This window comes from Mytilus californianus, unplaced genomic scaffold (genome assembly GCF_021869535.1).
Source record: "Mytilus californianus isolate M0D057914Y unplaced genomic scaffold, xbMytCali1.0.p SCAF_1, whole genome shotgun sequence".
Taxonomy (NCBI): domain Eukaryota; kingdom Metazoa; phylum Mollusca; class Bivalvia; order Mytilida; family Mytilidae; genus Mytilus; species Mytilus californianus.
Genome location: NW_026262581.1, coordinates 1,226,101 through 1,248,859, shown reverse-complemented (window position 1 = coordinate 1,248,859; position 22,759 = coordinate 1,226,101). Strand labels below are relative to the sequence as shown.

The window sequence follows — 22,759 nt, the reverse complement described above, 5'->3', positions numbered from 1 at the left end:
TTGTAAACCCACTCGAACACATATACCAGCATTTTTAGTTATTGATTATGTTTGTAAAAAATATGAATGAACAAAAATATATAGTATACACTGTTTTCCATTATACATTTATTACTTACTTCATCAATATACAATTATTGACTATTTTGTATTATTATTTTTAGGAGAATTTTCAAACTCGTCGAATAATCACACAAAATCAGAAGCAAAAACGTTGGCGACTTTTAAACAGATATATTCTAATGACTGTTAGGAAAAATGCAAACCATCAAGATCAAGCTAATCAACTGTACAGTTATTCTACCTAATATAACGGCGCTGTTTAGTGTGGTTTAATTTTGTTAAAAATATTGACTCAAAAAAGTACGCACGTAAAACAATCTTATCCATAAGCAATTGCGAATAAAAGAACGTTTTTGTAATTCAAAGAGAGTTTTTAAATAGTCGAAACTAGTGACAAAGTTTGCAGAAAAAAACAGCGCTTTTATGGAAAGATGCTTTCAATAAACATAACAATGGTAACTTCATATTTCAGACAATTAGTTGTAAACCCATTCGAACACATATATCTGCATTCTTATTTACTTTTTTTTTTGTACAAAATCTGAATGAACAAAAATATATAGTATACACTGTTTTCCATTATACATTGATTACTTACTTCATCAATATACAATTATTGACTATTTTGTATTATTAATTTCAGGAGAATGTCCATACTCGCCGATTAATCTCACAAAATCGGAAGAAAACATTTGGCGACTTTTTAAACAGGTATATTCGAATGACTGTTTGCAAAAAGCAAAGCATCAAGATCAAACAAATGAAATGAACAATTATTCTACCTAATATAACAGCGCTGTTGAGTGTGGTTAAATTTTCTTAAAAATATTAAGTCAAAAAAAGTACGCACGTAAAACAATTTTATCCATAGGCAATTTCTAATAAAAGAACGTTTTTGTATTTCAAGGAGAGTCTTTAAATAGTCGAAACTAGTGACAAAGTTTGCAGAAACAAACAGCGCTGTTATGGAAAGATGTTTTCAATGAACATAAGAATGGTATCTTCATATTTCAGACAATTATTTGTTAATCAATTCGAACACATATATCTGCATTCTTAATTATTGATTATTTTTGTAAAATATCTGAAAAAACAAAAATATATAGTATACATTGTTTTCCATTATACATTGATTACTTACTTCATCAATATACAATTATTGACTATTTTGTATAATCAATTTCAGGAGAATTTTCAATCTCGTCGAATAATCTCACCAAATCGGAAGAAACACGTTAGCGACTTTTTAAACAGGTATATTCGAATGACTGTTAGGAAAAAAACAAAACATCAAGATCAAGCTAATCAACTGTACAGTTATTCTACCTAATATAACGGCGCTGTTGAGTGTGGTTTAATTTTGTTAAAAATATTGACTCCAAAAAAGTACGCACGTAAAACAATCTTATCCATAAGCAAATTGCTAATACAAGAACGTTTTTCTATTGCAAGGAGAGTCTTTAAAAAGTCGAAACTAGTGACAAACTTTGCAGTAAAATAAATCAGCGCTTTTATGAAAAGATACCTTTAATGAACATAACAATGGTAACTTCATATTTTAGACAATTAGTTGTAAACCCATTCGAACACATATATCTGCATTCTTAGTTACTGATTTTTTTTGTAAAAAATCTGAATGAACAAAAATATATAGTATACATTGTTTTCCATTATACATTGATTACTTACTTTATCAATATGCAATTATTGACTATTTTGTATTATTAATTTCATGAGAATGTTCAAACTCGCCGAATAATCATACAAAATCAGAAGCAAACATTTGGGCGACTTTTTAAACAGATATATTCGAATGACTGTTAGGAAAAATGCAAAACATCAAGAATAAGCTAATCAACTGTACAATTATTCTACCTAATATAACGGCGCTGTTGAGTGTGGTTTAATTTTGTTAAAGATATTGACTCCAAAAAAAAAATGCATGTGAAACAAACTTATTCATAAGCAATTGCGAATAAAAGAACATTTTTGTATTGCAAGGAAAGTCTTTAAAATACAGAAAATAGTGACAAAGTTTGCAAAAAAATAAATCAGCCCTTTTTTGAAAAGATGCTTTCAATGAACATAACAATGGTAACTTCATATTTCAGACAATTAGTTGTAAACCCATTCGAACACATATATCTGCATTCTTAGTTATTGATTATTTTTGTCAAAAATATGATTGAACAAAAATATATAGTATACACTGTTTTCCATTATACATTGATTACTTACTTCATCAATATACAATTATTGACTATTTTGTATTATTAATTTCAGGAGTATTTTTAAACTCGTCGAATAATCACACAAAATCAGAAGCAAAAATTTTGGCGACTTTTTAAACAGGTATATTCGAATGACTGTTAGGAAAAATGCAAAACATCAAGAATAAGCTAATCAACTGTACAATTATTCTAGCTAATATAACGGCGCTGTTGAGTGTGGTTTAATTTTGTTAAAAAATATTGACTCAAAAAAAGTACGCACGTAAAACAATCTTATCCATAAGCAAATTGCTAATACAAGAACGTTTTTGTATTTCAAGGAGAGTCTTTAAAAAGTCGAAACTAGTGACAAAGTTTGCAGAAAAATAAATCAACGCCTTTATGAAAAGATGCTTTCAATGAACATAACAATGGTAACTTCATATTTCAGACAATTATTTGTTAACCCATTCGAACACACATATGTCTGCATTTTTAGTTACTAATTATGTTTGTAAAAAATATGAATGAACAAAAATATAAAGTATACATTGTTTTCCATTATACATTGATTACTTACTTCATCAATATACAATTATTGACTATTTTGTATCATTAATTTCAGGAGAATTTTCAAACTCGTCGAATAATCACACAAAATCAGAAGCAAAAACGTTGGCGACTTTTCAACAGGTATATTCTAATGACTGTTAGGAAAAATGCAAAACATTAAGATCAAGCCAATCAACTGTACAATTATTCTACCTAATATAACGGCGCTGTTGAGTGTGGTTTACTTTTGTTAAAAATATTTACTCAAAAAAAGTACGCACGTAAAACAATCTTATCCATAACAAACTGCTAATAAAAGAACGTTTTTGTATTTCAAGGAGAGTCTTCAAATAGTCGAAACTAGCGACAAAGTTTGCAGAAAAAAACAGCGCTTTTATGGAAAGATGCTTTCAATGAACATAACAATGGTATCTTTATATTTCAGACAATTATTTGTTAACCCATTCGAACACATATATATATGCATTCTTAGTTATTGATTATTTTTGTAAAAAATCTGAATGAACAAAAATATATAGTATACACTGTTTTCCATTATACATTGATTACTTACTTCATCAATATACAATTATTGACTATTTTGTATTAATTTCAGGAGAATATTTAAACTCGTCGAATATTAACACAAAATCAGAAGCAAACATTTGGGCGACTTTTTAAACAGGTATATTCGAATGACTGTTAGGAAAAATGCAAAACATCAAGAATAAGCTAATCAACTGTACAATTATTCTAGCTAATATAACGGCGCTGTTGAGTGTGGTTTAATTTTGTTAAAAAATATTGACTCCAAAAAAGTACGCACGTAAAACAATCTTATCCATAAGCAATTGCTAATAAAAGAACGTTTTTGTATTTCAAGGAGTGTCTTTAAAAAGTCGAAACTAGTGACAAAGTTTGCAGAAAAATAAATCAACGCTTTTATTAAAAGATGCTTTCAATGAACATAACAATGATAACTTCATATTTCAGACAATTAGACGTAAACCCATTCGAACACACATACCTGCATTTTTAGTTACTAATTATGTTTGTAAAAATATGAATGCACAAAAATATATAGTAAACATTGTTATCCATTATACATTGATTACTTACTTCATCAATATACAATTATTGACTATTTTGTATTATTAATTTCAGGAGAATTTTCAAACTCGTCGAATAATCTCACCAAATCGGAAGAAACAGTTTGGCGACTTTTTAAACAGGTATATTCGAATGACTGTTAGGAAAAAAGCAAAACATCAAGATCAAGCTAATCAACTGTACAGTTATTCTACCTAATATAACGGCGCTGTTGAGTGTGGTTTACTTTTGTTAAAAATATTGACTCAAAAAAAGTACGCACGTAAAACAATCTTATCCATAAGCAATTGCTAATAAAAGAACGTTTTTGTATTTGAAGGAGTGTCTTTAAAAAGTCGAAACTAGTGACAAAGTTTGCAGAAAAATAAATCAACGCTTTTATTAAAAGATGCTTTCAATGAACATATCAATGGTTACTTCATATTTCAGACATTTAGTTGTAAACCCATTCGAACACATATACCAGCATTTTTAGTTATTGATTATGTTTGTAAAAAATATGAATGAACAAAAATATATAGTATACACTCTTTTCCATTATACATTGATTACTTACTTCATCAATATACAATTATTGACTATTTTGTATTAATATTTCAGGAGAATGTCCAAACTCGACGAATAATCTCACAAAATCGGAAGAAAACATTTGGCGACTTTTTAAACAGGTATATTCGAATGACTGTTTGAAAAAGCAAAACATCAAGATCAAACAAATGAAATGAACAATTATTCTACCTAATATAACAGCGCTGTTGAGTGTGGTTAAATTTTGTTAAAAATATTAAGTAAAAAAAAGTACGCACGTAAAACAATTTTATCCATAGGCAATTTCTAATAAAAGAACGTTTTTGTATTTCAAGGAGAGTCTTTAAAAAGTCGAAACTAGTGACAAAGTTTGGAGAAAAAAAAATCAGCGCTTTTATGAAAGATGCTTTCAATGAATATAACAATAGTAACTTCATAATTCAGACAATTAGTTGTTAACCAATTTGAACACATATGTCTGCATTCTTAGTTATTGATTATTTTTGTCAAAAATATGATTGAACAAAAATATATAGTATACACTGTTTTCCATTATACATTGATTACTTACTTCATCAATATACAATTATTGACTATTTTGTATTATTAATTTCAGGAGTATTTTCAAACTCGTCGAATAATCACACAAAATCAGAAGCAAAAATTTTGGCGACTTTTTAAACAGGTATATTCGAATGACTGTTAGGAAAAATGCAAAACATCAAGAATAAGCTAATCAACTGTACAATTATTCTAGCTAATATAACGGCGCTGTTGAGTGTGGTTTAATTTTGTTAAAAAATATTGAATCAAAAAAAGTACGCACGTAAAACAATCTTATCCATAAGCAAATTGCTAATACAAGAACGTTTTTGTATTTCAAGGAGAGTCTTTAAAAAGTCGAAACTAGTGACAAAGTTTGCAGAAAAATAAATCAACGCTTTTATGAAAAGATGCTTTCAATGAACATAACAATGGTAACTTCATATTTCAGACAATTATTTGTTAACCCATTCGAACACACATATGTCTGCATTTTTAGTTACTAATTATGTTTGTAAAAAATATGAATGAACAAAAATATAAAGTATACATTGTTTTCCATTATACATTGATTACTGACTTCATCAATATACAATTATTGACTATTTTGTATCATTAATTTCAGGAGTATTTTCAAACTCGTCGAATAATCACACAAAATCAGAAGCAAAAACGTTGGCGACTTTTCAACAGGTATATTCTAATGACTGTTAGGAAAAATGCAAAACATTAAGATCAAGCTAATCAACTGTACAATTATTCTACCTAATATAACGGCGCTGTTGAGTGTGGTTTACTTTTGTTAAAAATATTTACCCAAAAAAAGTACGCACGTAAAACAATCTTATCCATAACAAACTGCTAATAAAAGAACGTTTTTGTATTTCAAGGAGAGTCTTTAAATAGTCGAAACTAGTGACAAAGTTTGCAGAAAAATAAATCAACGCTTTTATTAAAAGATGCTTTCAATGAACATATCAATAGTAACTTCATATTTCAGACAATTAGTTGTAAACCCATTCGAACACATATACCAGCATTTTTAGTTATTGATTATGTTTGTAAAAAATATGAATGAACAAAAATATATTGTATACACTGTTTTCCATTATACATTGATTACTTACTTCATCAATATACAATTATTGACTATTTTGTATTATTATTTCAGGAGAATGTCCAAACTCGACGAATAATCTCACAAAATCGGAAAAAAACATTTGGCGACTTTTTAAACAGGTATATTCGAATGACTGTTTGAAAAAGCAAAACATCAAGATCAAACAAATGAAATGAACAATTATTCTACCTAATATAACAGCGCTGTTGAGTGTGGTTAAATTTTGTTAAAAATATTAAGTCAAAAAAAGTACGCACGTAAAACAATTTTATCCATAGGCAATTTCTAATAAAAGAACGTTTTTGTATTTCAAGGAGAGTCTTTAAAAAGTCGAAACTAGTGACAAAGTTTGGAGAAAAAAAAAAATCAGCGCTTTTATGAAAGATGCTTTCAATGAATATAACAATAGTAACTTCATAATTCAGACAATTAGTTGTTAACCAATTTGAACACATATGTCTGCATTCTTAGTTATTGATTATTTTTGTCAAAAATATGATTGAACAAAAATATATAGTATACACTGTTTTCCATTATACATTGATTACTTACTTCATCAATATACAATTATTGACTATTTTGTATTATTAATTTCAGGAGTATTTTCAAACTCGTCGAATAATCACACAAAATCAGAAGCAAAAATTTTGGCGACTTTTTAAACAGGTATATTCGAATGACTGTTAGGAAAAATGCAAAACATCAAGAATAAGCTAATCAACTGTACAATTATTCTAGCTAATATAACGGCGCTGTTGAGTGTGGTTTAATTTTGTTAAAAAATTTTGACTCAAAAAAAGTACGCACGTAAAACAATCTTATCCATAAGCAAATTGCTAATACAAGAACGTTTTTGTATTTCAAGGAGAGTCTTTAAAAAGTCGAAACTAGTGACAAAGTTTGCAGAAAAATAAATCAACGCTTTTATAAAAAGATGCTTTCAATGAACATAACAATGGTAACTTCATATTTCAGACAATTATTTGTTAACCCATTCGAACACACATATGTCTGCATTTTTAGTTACTAATTATGTTTGTAAAAAATATGAATGAACAAAAATATAAAGTATACATTGTTTTCCATTATACATTGATTACTTACTTCATCAATATACAATTATTGACTATTTTGTATCATTAATTTCAGGAGAATTTTCAAACTCGTCGAATAATCACACAAAATCAGAAGCAAAAACGTTGGCGACTTTTCAACAGGTATATTCTAATGACTGTTAGGAAAAATGCAAAACATTAAGATCAAGCTAATCAACTGTAAAATTATTCTACCTAATATAACGGCGCTGTTGAGTGTGGTTTACTTTTGTTAAAAATATTTACTCAAAAAAAGTACGCACGTAAAACAATCTTATCCATAACAAACTGCTAATAAAAGAACGTTTTTGTATTTCAAGGAGAGTCTTTAAATAGTCGAAACTAGTGACAAAGTTTGCAGAAAAAAACAGCGCTTTTATGGAAAGATGCTTTCAATGAACATAACAATGGTATCTTCATATTTCAGACAATTATTTGTTAACCCAATCGAACACATATATATATGCATTCTTAGTTATTGATTATTTTTGTAAAAAATCTGAATGAACAAAAATATATAGTATACACTGTTTTCCATTATACATTGATTACTTACTTCATCAATATACAATTATTGACTATTTTGTATTAATTTCAGGAGAATGTTTAAACTCGTCGAATAATAACACAAAATCAGAAGCAAACATTTGGGCGACTTTTTAAACAGGTATATTCGAATGACTGTTAGGAAAAATGCAAAACATCAAGAATAAGCTAATCAACTGTACAATTATTCTAGCTAATATAACGGCGCTGTTGAGTGTGGTTTAATTTTGTTAAAAAATATTGACTCCAAAAAAGTACGCACGTAAAACAATCTTATCCATAAGCAATTGCTAATAAAAGAACGTTTTTGTATTTCAAGTAGTGTCTTTAAAAAGTCGAAACTAGTGACAAAGTTTGCAGAAAAATAAATCAACGCTTTTATAAAAAGATGCTTTCAATGAACATAACAATGGTAACTTCATATTTCAGACAATTGTTTGTTAACCCATTCGAACACACATATGTCTGCATTTTTAGTTACTAATTATGTTTGTAAAAAATATGAATGAACAAAAATATAAAGTATACATTGTTTTCCATTATACATTGATTACTTACTTCATCAATATACAATTATTGACTATTTTGTATCATTAATTTCAGGAGAATTTTCAAACTCGTCGAATAATCACACAAAATCAGAAGCAAAAACGTTGGCGACTTTTCAACAGGTATATTCTAATGACTGTTAGGAAAAATGCAAAACATTAAGATCAAGCTAATCAACTGTACAATTATTCTACCTAATATAACGGCGCTGTTGAGTGTGGTTTACTTTTGTTAAAAATATTTACTCAAAAAAAGTACGCACGTAAAACAATCTTATCCATAACAAACTGCTAATAAAAGAACGTTTTTGTATTTCAAGGAGAGTCTTTAAATAGTCGAAACTAGTGACAAAGTTTGCAGAAAAATAAATCAACGCTTTTATTAAAAGATGCTTTCAATGAACATATCAATAGTAACTTCATATTTCAGACAATTAGTTGTAAACCCATTCGAACACATATACCAGCATTTTTAGTTATTGATTATGTTTGTAAAAAATATGAATGAACAAAAATATATTGTATACACTGTTTTCCATTATACATTGATTACTTACTTCATCAATATACAATTATTGACTATTTTGTATTATTATTTCAGGAGAATGTCCAAACTCGACGAATAATCTCACAAAATCGGAAAAAAACATTTGGCGACTTTTTAAACAGGTATATTCGAATGACTGTTTGAAAAAGCAAAACATCAAGATCAAACAAATGAAATGAACAATTATTCTACCTAATATAACAGCGCTGTTGAGTGTGGTTAAATTTTGTTAAAAATATTAAGTCAAAAAAAGTACGCACGTAAAACAATTTTATCCATAGGCAATTTCTAATAAAAGAACGTTTTTGTATTTCAAGGAGAGTCTTTAAAAAGTCGAAACTAGTGACAAAGTTTGGAGAAAAAAAAAAATCAGCGCTTTTATGAAAGATGCTTTCAATGAATATAACAATAGTAACTTCATAATTCAGACAATTAGTTGTTAACCAATTTGAACACATATGTCTGCATTCTTAGTTATTGATTATTTTTGTCAAAAATATGATTGAACAAAAATATATAGTATACACTGTTTTCCATTATACATTGATTACTTACTTCATCAATATACAATTATTGACTATTTTGTATTATTAATTTCAGGAGTATTTTCAAACTCGTCGAATAATCACACAAAATCAGAAGCAAAAATTTTGGCGACTTTTTAAACAGGTATATTCGAATGACTGTTAGGAAAAATGCAAAACATCAAGAATAAGCTAATCAACTGTACAATTATTCTAGCTAATATAACGGCGCTGTTGAGTGTGGTTTAATTTTGTTAAAAAATTTTGACTCAAAAAAAGTACGCACGTAAAACAATCTTATCCATAAGCAAATTGCTAATACAAGAACGTTTTTGTATTTCAAGGAGAGTCTTTAAAAAGTCGAAACTAGTGACAAAGTTTGCAGAAAAATAAATCAACGCTTTTATAAAAAGATGCTTTCAATGAACATAACAATGGTAACTTCATATTTCAGACAATTATTTGTTAACCCATTCGAACACACATATGTCTGCATTTTTAGTTACTAATTATGTTTGTAAAAAATATGAATGAACAAAAATATAAAGTATACATTGTTTTCCATTATACATTGATTACTTACTTCATCAATATACAATTATTGACTATTTTGTATCATTAATTTCAGGAGAATTTTCAAACTCGTCGAATAATCACACAAAATCAGAAGCAAAAACGTTGGCGACTTTTCAACAGGTATATTCTAATGACTGTTAGGAAAAATGCAAAACATTAAGATCAAGCTAATCAACTGTAAAATTATTCTACCTAATATAACGGCGCTGTTGAGTGTGGTTTACTTTTGTTAAAAATATTTACTCAAAAAAAGTACGCACGTAAAACAATCTTATCCATAACAAACTGCTAATAAAAGAACGTTTTTGTATTTCAAGGAGAGTCTTTAAATAGTCGAAACTAGTGACAAAGTTTGCAGAAAAAAACAGCGCTTTTATGGAAAGATGCTTTCAATGAACATAACAATGGTATCTTCATATTTCAGACAATTATTTGTTAACCCAATCGAACACATATATATATGCATTCTTAGTTATTGATTATTTTTGTAAAAAATCTGAATGAACAAAAATATATAGTATACACTGTTTTCCATTATACATTGATTACTTACTTCATCAATATACAATTATTGACTATTTTGTATTAATTTCAGGAGAATGTTTAAACTCGTCGAATAATAACACAAAATCAGAAGCAAACATTTGGGCGACTTTTTAAACAGGTATATTCGAATGACTGTTAGGAAAAATGCAAAACATCAAGAATAAGCTAATCAACTGTACAATTATTCTAGCTAATATAACGGCGCTGTTGAGTGTGGTTTAATTTTGTTAAAAAATATTGACTCCAAAAAAGTACGCACGTAAAACAATCTTATCCATAAGCAATTGCTAATAAAAGAACGTTTTTGTATTTCAAGTAGTGTCTTTAAAAAGTCGAAACTAGTGACAAAGTTTGCAGAAAAATAAATCAACGCTTTTATAAAAAGATGCTTTCAATGAACATAACAATGGTAACTTCATATTTCAGACAATTGTTTGTTAACCCATTCGAACACACATATGTCTGCATTTTTAGTTACTAATTATGTTTGTAAAAAATATGAATGAACAAAAATATAAAGTATACATTGTTTTCCATTATACATTGATTACTTACTTCATCAATATACAATTATTGACTATTTTGTATCATTAATTTCAGGAGAATTTTCAAACTCGTCGAATAATCACACAAAATCAGAAGCAAAAACGTTGGCGACTTTTCAACAGGTATATTCTAATGACTGTTAGGAAAAATGCAAAACATTAAGATCAAGCTAATCAACTGTACAATTATTCTACCTAATATAACGGCGCTGTTGAGTGTGGTTTACTTTTGTTAAAAATATTTACTCAAAAAAAGTACGCACGTAAAACAATCTTATCCATAACAAACTGCTAATAAAAGAACGTTTTTGTATTTCAAGGAGAGTCTTTAAATAGTCGAAACTAGTGAAAAAGTTTGCAGAAAAAAACAGCGCTTTTATGGAAAGATGCTTTCAATGAACATAACAATGGTATCTTCATATTTCAGACAATTATTTGTTAACCCATTCGAACACATATATATATGCATTCTTAGTTATTGATTATTTTTGTAAAAAATCTGAATGAACAAAAATATAAAGTATACACTGTTTTCCATTATACATTGATTACTTACTTCATCAATATACAATTATTGACTATTTTGTATTAATTTCAGGAGAATGTTTAAACTCGTCGAATAATAACACAAAATCAGAAGCAAACATTTGGGCGACTTTTTAAACAGGTATATTCGAATGACTGTTAGGAAAAATGCAAAACATCAAGAATAAGCTAATCAACTGTACAATTATTCTAGCTAATATAACGGCGCTGTTGAGTGTGGTTTAATTTTGTTAAAAAATATTGACTCCAAAAAAGTACGCACGTAAAACAATCTTATCCATAAGCAATTGCTAATAAAAGAACGTTTTTGTATTTCAAGTAGTGTCTTTAAAAAGTCGAAACTAGTGACAAAGTTTGCAGAAAAATAAATCAACGCTTTTATAAAAAGATGCTTTCAATGAACATAACAATGGTAACTTCATATTTCAGACAATTGTTTGTTAACCCATTCGAACACACATATGTCTGCATTTTTAGTTACTAATTATGTTTGTAAAAAATATGAATGAACAAAAATATAAAGTATACATTGTTTTCCATTATACATTGATTACTTACTTCATCAATATACAATTATTGACTATTTTGTATCATTAATTTCAGGAGAATTTTCAAACTCGTCGAATAATCACACAAAATCAGAAGCAAAAACGTTGGCGACTTTTCAACAGGTATATTCTAATGACTGTTAGGAAAAATGCAAAACATTAAGATCAAGCTAATCAACTGTACAATTATTCTACCTAATATAACGGCGCTGTTGAGTGTGGTTTACTTTTGTTAAAAATATTTACTCAAAAAAAGTACGCACGTAAAACAATCTTATCCATAACAAACTGCTAATAAAAGAACGTTTTTGTATTTCAAGGAGAGTCTTTAAATAGTCGAAACTAGTGACAAAGTTTGCAGAAAAAAACAGCGCTTTTATGGAAAGATGCTTTCAATGAACATAACAATGGTATCTTCATATTTCAGACAATTATTTGTTAACCCATTCGAACACATATATATATGCATTCTTAGTTATTGATTATTTTTGTAAAAAATCTGAATGAACAAAAATATATAGTATACACTGTTTTCCATTATACATTGATTACTTACTTCATCAATATACAATTATTGACTATTTTGTATTATTATTTCAGGAGAATGTCCAAACTCGCCGAATAATCTTACAAAATCGGAAAAAAAACATTTGGCGACTTTTTAAACAGGTATATTCGAATGACTGTTTGAAAAAGCAAAACATCAAGATCAAACAAATGAAATGAACAATTATTCTACATAATATAACAGCGCTGTTGAGTGTGGTTTAATTTTGTTAAAAAATATTGACTCCAAAAAAGTACGCACGTAAAACAATCTTATCCATAAGCAATTGCTAATAAAAGAACGTTTTTGTATTTCAAGGAGTGTCTTTAAAAAGTCGAAACTAGTGACAAAGTTTGCAGAAAAATAAATCAACGCTTTTATTAAAAGATGCTTTCAATGAACATATCAATGGTAACTTCATATTTCAGACAATTAGTTGTAAACCCATTCGAACACATATACCAGCATTTTTAGTTATTGATTATGTTTGTAAAAAATATGAATGAACAAAAATATATAGTATACACTGTTTTCCATTATACATTGATTACTTACTTCATCAATATACAATTATTGACTATTTTGTATTATTATTTCAGGAGAATGTCCAAACTCGCCGAATAATCTTACAAAATCGGAAAAAAACATTTGGCGACTTTTTAAACAGGTATATTCGAATGACTGTTTGAAAAAGCAAAACATCAAGATCAAACAAATGAAATGAACAATTATTCTACATAATATAACAGCGCTGTTGAGTGTGGTTTAATTTTGTTAAAAAATATTGACTCCAAAAAAGTACGCACGTAAAACAATCTTATCCATAAGCAACTGCTAATAAAATAACGTTTTTGTATTTCAAGGAGAGTCTTTAAATATTCGAAACTAGTGACAAAGTTTGCAGAAAATAACAGCGCTTTTATGGAAAGATGCTTTCAATGAACATAACAATGGTATCTTCATATTTCAGACAATTATTTGTTAACCCATTCGAACACATATATATATGCATTCTTAGTTATTGATTATTTTTGTAAAAAATCTGAATGAACAAAAATATATAGTATACACTGTTTTCCATTATACATTGATTACTTACTTCATCAATATACAATTATTGACTATTTTGTATTATTATTTCAGGAGAATGTTTAAACTCGTCAAATAATAACACAAAATCATAAGCAAACATTTGGGCGACTTTTTAAACAGGTATATTCGAATGACTGTTAGGAAAAATGCAAAACATCAAGAATAAGCCTATCAACTGTACAATTATTCTACCTAATATAACGACGCTGTTGAGTGTGGTTTAATTTGTTAAAAATATTGACTCCAAAAAAATACGCACGTAAAACAATCTTATCCATAAGCAATTACGAATAAAAGAACATTTTTGTATTGCAAGGAAAGTCTTTAAAATACCGAAATTAGTGACAAAGTTTGCAAAAAAATACATCAGCCCTTTTATGAAAAGATGCTTATAATGAACAGAACAATGGTAACTTCATATTTCAGACAATTAGTTGTAAACCCATTCGAACACATATACCAGCATTTTTAGTTATTGATTATGTTTGTAAAAAATATGAATGAACAAAAATATATAGTATACACTGTTTTCCATTATACATTGATTACTTACTTCATCAATATACAATTATTGACTATTTTGTATTATTAATTTCAGGAGAATGTTTAAACTCGTCAAATAATAACACAAAATCATAAGCAAACATTTATGCGACTTTTTAAACAGGTATATTCGAATGACTGTTAGGAAAAATGCAAAACATCAAGAATAAGCTAATCAACTGTACAATTATTCTAGCTAATATAACGGCGCTGTTGAGTGTGGTTTAATTTTGTTAAAAAATATTGACTCCAAAAAAGTACGCACGTAAAACAATCTTATCCATAAGCAATTGCCAATACAAGAACGTTTTTGTATTTCAAGGAGAGTCTTTAAAAAGTCGAAACTAGTGACAAAGTTTGCAGAAAAATAAATCAACGCTTTTATGAAAAGATGCTTTCAATGAACGTAACAATGGTAACTTCATATTTCAGACAATTATTTGTTAAGCCATTCGAACACACATATATATGCATTCTTAGTTATTGATTATTTTTGTAAAAAATCTGAATGAACAAAAATATATAGTATACACTGTTTTCCATTATACATTGATTACTTACTTCATCAATATACAATTATTGACTATTTTGTATTATTAATTTCAGGAGAATGTTTAAACTCGTCAAATAATAACACAAAATCATAAGCAAACATTTGGGCGACTTTTTAAACAGGTATATTCGAATGACTGTTAGGAAAAATGCAAAACATCAAGAATAAGCCTATCAACTGTACAATTTTTCTACCTAATATAACGGCGCTGTTGAGTGTGGTTTAATTTGTTAAAATATTGACTCCAAAAAAATACGCACGTAAAACAATCTTATCCATAAGCAATTGCGAATAAAAGAACATTTTTGTATTGCAAGGAAAGTCTTTAAAATACCAAAATTAGTGACAAAGTTTGCAAAAAAATACATCAGCCCTTTTATGAAAAGATGCTTTCAATGAACATAACAATGGTAACTTCATATTTCAGACAATTAGTTGTAAACCCATTCGAACACATATACCAGCATTTTTAGTTATTGATTATGTTTGTAAAAAATATGAATGAACAAAAATATATAGTATACACTGTTTACCATCATACATTGATTACTTACTTCATCAATATACAATTATTGACTATTTTGTATTATTAATTTCAGGAGAATTATCAAACTCGTCGAATAATCACACAAAATCAGAAGCAAAAATTTTGGCGACTTTTTAAACAGGTATATTCGAATGACTGTTAGGAAAAATGCAAAACATCAAGAATAAGCTAATCAACTGTACAATTATTCTAGCTAATATAACGGCGCTGTTGAGTGTGGTTTAATTTTGTTAAAAAATTTTGACTCAAAAAAAGTACGCACGTAAAACAATCTTATCCATAAGCAAATTGCTAATACAAGAACGTTTTTGTATTTCAAGGAGAGTCTTTAAAAAGTCGAAACTAGTGACAAAGTTTGCAGAAAAATAAATCAACGCTTTTATAAAAAGATGCTTTCAATGAACATAACAATGGTAACTTCATATTTCAGACAATTATTTGTTAACCCATTCGAACACACATATGTCTGCATTTTTAGTTACTAATTATGTTTGTAAAAAATATGAATGAACAAAAATATAAAGTATACATTGTTTTCCATTATACATTGATTACTTACTTCATCAATATACAATTATTGACTATTTTGTATCATTAATTTCAGGAGAATTTTCAAACTCGTCGAATAATCACACAAAATCAGAAGCAAAAACGTTGGCGACTTTTCAACAGGTATATTCTAATGACTGTTAGGAAAAATGCAAAACATTAAGATCAAGCTAATCAACTGTAAAATTATTCTACCTAATATAACGGCGCTGTTGAGTGTGGTTTACTTTTGTTAAAAATATTTACTCAAAAAAAGTACGCACGTAAAACAATCTTATCCATAACAAACTGCTAATAAAAGAACGTTTTTGTATTTCAAGGAGAGTCTTTAAATAGTCGAAACTAGTGACAAAGTTTGCAGAAAAAAACAGCGCTTTTATGGAAAGATGCTTTCAATGAACATAACGATGGTATCTTCATATTTCAGACAATTATTTGTTAACCCATTCGAACACATATATATGCATTCTTAGTTATTGATTATTTTTGTAAAAAATCTGAATGAACAAAAATATATAGTATACACTGTTTTCCATTATACATTGATTACTTACTTCATCAATATACAATTATTGACTATTTTGTATTAATTTCAGGAGAATGTTTAAACTCGTCGAATAATAACACAAAATCAGAAGCAAACATTTTGGCGACTTTTTAAACAGGTATATTCGAATGACTGTTAGGAAAAATGCAAAACATCAAGAATAAGCTAATCAACTGTACAATTATTCTAGCTAATATAACGGCGCTGTTGAGTGTGGTTTAATTTTGTTAAAAAATATTGACTCCAAAAAAGTACGCACGTAAAACAATCTTATCCATAAGCAATTGCTAATAAAAGAACGTTTTTGTATTTCAAGGAGTGTCTTTAAAAAGTCGAAACTAGTGACAAAGTTTGCAGAAAAATAAATCAACGCTTTTATAAAAAGATGCTTTCAATGAACATGACAATGGTAACTTCATATTTCAGACAATTATTTGTTAACCCATTCGAACACACATATGTCTGCATTTTTAGTTACTAATTATGTTTGTAAAAAATATGAATGAACAAAAATATAAAGTATACATTGTTTTCCATTATACATTGATTACTTACTTCATCAATATACAATTATTGACTATTTTGTATCATTAATTTCAGGAGAATTTTCAAACTCGTCGAATAATCACACAAAATCAGAAGCAAAAACGTTGGCGACTTTTCAACAGGTATATTCTAATGACTGTTAGGAAAAATGCAAAACATTAAGATCAAGCTAATCAACTGTACAATTATTCTACCTAATATAACGGCGCTGTTGAGTGTGGTTTACTTTTGTTAAAAATATTTACTCAAAAAAAGTACGCACGTAAAACAATCTTATCCATAACAAACTGCTAATAAAAGAACGTTTTTGTATTTCAAGGAGAGTCTTTAAATAGTCGAAACTAGTGACAAAGTTTGCAGAAAAAAACAGCGCTTTTATGGAAAGATGCTTTCAATGAACATAACAATGGTATCTTCATATTTCAGACAATTATTTGTTAACCCATTCGAACACATATATATATGCATTCTTAGTTATTGATTATTTTTGTAAAAAATATGAATGAACAAAAATATATAGTATACACTGTTTTCCATTATACATTGATTACTTACTTCATCAATATACAATTATTGACTATTTTGTATTAATTTCAGGAGAATGTTTAAACTCGTCGAATAATAACACAAAATCAGAAGCAAACATTTGGGCGACTTTTTAAACAGGTATATTCGAATGACTGTTAGGAAAAATGCAAAACATCAAGAATAAGCTAATCAACTGTACAATTATTCTAGCTAATATAACGGCGCTGTTGAGTGTGGTTTAATTTTGTTAAAAAATATTGACTCCAAAAAAGTACGCACGTAAAACAATCTTATCCATAAGCAATTGCTAATAAAAGAACGTTTTTGTATTTCAAGGAGTGTCTTTAAAAAGTCGAAACTAGTGACAAAGTTTGCAGAAAAATAAATCAAAGCTTTTATTAAAAGATGCTTTCAATGAACATATCAATGGTAACTTCATATTTCAGACAATTAGTTGTAAACCCATTCGAACACATATACCAGCATTTTTAGTTATTGATTATGTTTGTAAAAAATCTGAATGAACAAAAATATATAGTATACACTGTTTTCCATTATACATTGATTACTTACTTCATCAATATACAATTATTGACTATTTTGTATTATTATTTCAGGAGAATGTTTAAACTCGTCAAATAATAACACAAAATCATAAGCAAACATTTGGGCGACTTTTTAAACAGGTATATTCGAATGACTGTTAGGAAAAATGCAAAACATCAAGAATAAGCCTATCAACTGTACAATTATTCTACCTAATATAACGACGCTGTTGAGTGTGGTTTAATTTGTTAAAAATATTGACTCCAAAAAAATACGCACGTAAAACAATCTTATCCATAAGCAATTACGAATAAAAGAACATTTTTGTATTGCAAGGAAAGTCTTTAAAATACCGAAATTAGTGACAAAGTTTGCAAAAAAATACATCAGCCCTTTTATGAAAAGATGCTTATAATGAACAGAACAATGGTAACTTCATATTTCAGACAATTAGTTGTAAACCCATTCGAACACATATACCAGCATTTTTAGTTATTGATTATGTTTGTAAAAAATATGAATGAACAAAAATATATAGTATACACTGTTTTCCATTATACATTGATTACTTACTTCATCAATATACAATTATTGACTATTTTGTATTATTATTTCAGGAGAATGTTTAAACTCGTCAAATAATAACACAAAATCATAAGCAAACATTTGGGCGACTTTTTAAACAGGTATATTCGAATGACTGTTAGGAAAAATGCAAAACATCAAGAATAAGCCTATCAACTGTACAATTATTCTACCTAATATAACGACGCTGTTGAGTGTGGTTTAATTTGTTAAAAATATTGACTCCAAAAAAATACGCACGTAAAACAATCTTATCCATAAGCAATTACGAATAAAAGAACATTTTTGTATTGCAAGGAAAGTCTTTAAAATACCAAAATTAGTGACAAAGTTTGCAAAAAAATACATCAGCCCTTTTATGAAAAGATGCTTATAATGAACAGAACAATGGTAACTTCATATTTCAGACAATTAGTTGTAAACCCATTCGAACACATATACCAGCATTTTTAGTTATTGATTATGTTTGTAAAAAATATGAATGAACAAAAATATATAGTATACACTGTTTTCCATTATACATTGATTACTTACTTCATCAATATACAATTATTGACTATTTTGTATTATTAATTTCAGGAGAATGTTTAAACTCGTCAAATAATAACACAAAATCATAAGCAAACATTTATGCGACTTTTTAAACAGGTATATTCGAATGACTGTTAGGAAAAATGCAAAACATCAAGAATAAGCTAATCAACTGTACAATTATTCTAGCTAATATAACGGCGCTGTTGAGTGTGGTTTAATTTTGTTAAAAAATATTGACTCCAAAAAAGTACGCACGTAAAACAATCTTATCCATAAGCAATTGCCAATACAAGAACGTTTTTGTATTTCAAGGAGAGTCTTTAAAAAGTCGAAACTAGTGACAAAGTTTGCAGAAAAATAAATCAACGCTTTTATGAAAAGATGCTTTCAATGAACGTAACAGTGGTAACTTCATATTTCAGACAATTATTTGTTAAGCCATTCGAACACACATATATATGCATTCTTAGTTATTGATTATTTTTGTAAAAAATCTGAATGAACAAAAATATATAGTATACACTGTTTTCCATTATACATTGATTACTTACTTCATCAATATACAATTATTGACTATTTTGTATTATTAATTTCAGGAGAATGTTTAAACTCGTCAAATAATAACACAAAATCATAAGCAAACATTTGGGCGACTTTTTAAACAGGTATATTCGAATGACTGTTAGGAAAATTGCAAAACATCAAGAATAAGCCTATCAACTGTACAATTATTCTCCCTAATATAACGGCGCTGTTGAGTGTGGTTTAATTTGTTAAAAATATTGACTCCAAAAAAATACGCACGTAAAACAATCTTATCCATAAGCAATTGCGAATAAAAGAACATTTTTGTATTGCAAGGAAAGTCTTTAAAATACCGAAATTAGTGACAAAGTTTGCAAAAAAATACATCAGCCCTTTTATGAAAAGATGCTTTCAATGAACATAACAATGGTAACTTCATATTTCAGACAATTAGTTGTAAACCCATTCGAACACATATACCAGCATTTTTAGTTATTGATTATGTTTGTAAAAAATATGAATGAACAAAAATATATAGTATACACTGTTTACCATCATACATTGATTACTTACTTCATCAATATACAATTATTGACTATTTTGTATTATTAATTTCAGGAGAATTATCAAACTCGTCGAATAATCACACAAAATCAGAAGCAAAAATTTTGGCGACTTTTTAAACAGGTATATTTGAATGACTGTTAGGAAAAATGCAAAACATCCAGAATAAGCTAATCAACTGTACAATTATTCTACCTAATATAACGGCGCTGTTGAGTGTGGTTTAATTTTGTTAAAAATATTGACTCCAAAAAAATACGCACGTAAAACAATCTTATCCATAAGCAACTGCTAATAAAAGAACGTTTTTGTATTTGATGGAGAGTCTTTAAATATTCGAAACTAGTGACAAAGTTTACAGAAAAAAAACAGCGCTTTTATGGAAAGATGCTTTCAATGAACATAACAATGGTATCTTCATATTTCAGACAATTATTTGTTAACCCATTCGAACACATATATATCTGCATTCTTAGTTATTGATTAATTTTGTAAAAAATCTGAATGAACAAAAATATATAGTATACACTGTTTTCCATTATACATTGATTACTTACTTCATCAATATACAATTATTGACTTTTTTGTATTATTAATTTCAGGAGAATGTTTAAACTCGTCGAATAATCACACAAAATCAGAAGCAAACATTTTGGCGACTTTTTAAACAGGTATATTCGAATGACTATTAGGAAAAATGCAAAACATCAAGTATAAGCTAATCAACTGTACAATTATTCTACCTAATATAACGGCGCTGTTGAGTGTGGTTTAATTTTGTTAAAAATATTGACTCTAAAAAAATACGCACGTAAAACAATCTTATCCATAAGCAATTGCGAATAAAAGAACATTTATGTATTGCAAGGAAAGTCTTTAAAATACCGAAATTAGTGACAAAGTTTGCAGAAAAATAAATCAGCCCTTTTATGAAAAGATGCTTTCAATGAACATAACAATGGTAACTTCATATTTCAGACAGTTAGTTGTAAACCCATTCGAACACATAAATATCTGCATTCTTAGTTATTGATTATTTTTGGAAAAAATCTGAATGAACAAAAATATATAGGATACACTGTTTTCCATTATACATTGATTACTTACTTCATCAATATACAATAATTGACTATTTTGTATTGTTAATTTCCAAAGAATGTTCAAACTCGCCGAATAATCACACAAAATCGGAAGAAAACATTTGGCGACTTTTTAAACAGGTATATTCGAATGACTGTTTGCAAAAAGCAAAACATCAAGATCAAGCTAATGAAATGAACAATTATTCTACCTAATATAACAGCGCTGTTGAGTGTGGTTAAATTTTGTCAAAAATATTAAGTCAAAAAAAGTACGCACGTAAAACAATTTTATCCATAGGCAATTTCTAATAAAAGAACGTTTTTGTATTTCAAGGAGAGTCTTTAAAAAGTCGAAACTAGTGACAAAATTTGCAGAAAAAAAAAATCAGTGCTTTTATGAAAAGATGCTTTCAATGAATATAACAATAATAACTTCATAATTCAGACAATTAGTTGTTAACCAATTTGGCGACTTTTCAACAGGTATATTCTAATGACTGTTAGGAAAAATGCAAAACATCAAGATCCAGCTAATCAACTGTACAATTATTCTACCTAATATAACGGCGCTGTTGAGTGTGGTTTACTTTTGTTAAAAATATTGACTCCAAAAAAGTACGCACGTAAAACAATCTTATCCATAAGCAACTGCTAATAAAAGAACGTTTTTGTATTTGAAGGAGAGTCTTTAAATATTCGAAACTAGTGACAAAGTTTACAGAAAAAAAAACAGCGCTTTTATGGAAAGATGCTTTCAATGAACATAACAATGGTATCTTCATATTTCAGACAATTATTTGTTAACCCATTCGAACACATATATATCTGCATTCTTAGTTATTGATTAATTTTGTAAAAAATCTGAATGAACAAAAATATATAGTATACACTGTTTTCCATTATACATTGATTACTTACTTCATCAATATACAATTATTGACTTTTTTGTATTATTAATTTCAGGAGAATGTTTAAACTCGTCGAATAATCACACAAAATCAGAAGCAAACATTTTGGCGACTTTTTAAACAGGTATATTCGAATGACTATTAGGAAAAATGCAAAACATCAAGTATAAGCTAATCAACTGTACAATTATTCTAACTAATATAACGGCGCTGTTGAGTGTGGTTTAATTTTGTTAAAAATATTGACTCTAAAAAAATACGCACGTAAAACAATCTTATCCATAAGCAATTGCGAATAAAAGAACATTTATGTATTGCAAGGAAAGTCTTTAAAATACCGAAATTAGTGACAAAGTTTGCAGAAAAATAAATCAGCCCTTTTATGAAAAGATGCTTTCAATGAACATAACAATGGTA

The 22,759-nt window shown here is 27.8% G+C and overlaps 2 long non-coding RNA genes across 8 annotated transcripts in view; both read left to right on the top strand.

The window, feature by feature from the left end:
• Window positions 1-3,479: 3,479 nt before the first annotated feature.
• Window positions 3,480-20,470, top strand: LOC127727836 (uncharacterized). 7 transcript variants are annotated; one of them, XR_007993909.1, is made up of 5 exons: window positions 3,480-3,510; window positions 8,916-8,983; window positions 9,462-9,530; window positions 15,481-15,549; window positions 20,407-20,470. It is a non-coding gene; the product is annotated as an uncharacterized LOC127727836 (long non-coding RNA). The 7 variants fall into 7 exon arrangements; XR_007993896.1 differs by lacking the exon at window positions 8,916-8,983 and adding an exon at window positions 6,178-6,245; XR_007993875.1 differs by lacking the exons at window positions 8,916-8,983; window positions 9,462-9,530 and adding exons at window positions 6,178-6,245; window positions 6,724-6,792.
• A 1,889-nt stretch (window positions 20,471-22,359) lies between these two features.
• Window positions 22,360-22,759, top strand: part of LOC127728849 (uncharacterized) — a 45,488-nt gene continuing 45,088 nt past the window's right edge. Inside the window, exon 1 of the long non-coding RNA XR_007994401.1 lies at window positions 22,360-22,466. This is a non-coding gene — a long non-coding RNA (uncharacterized LOC127728849). The remainder of the gene's footprint in view (window positions 22,467-22,759) is intronic.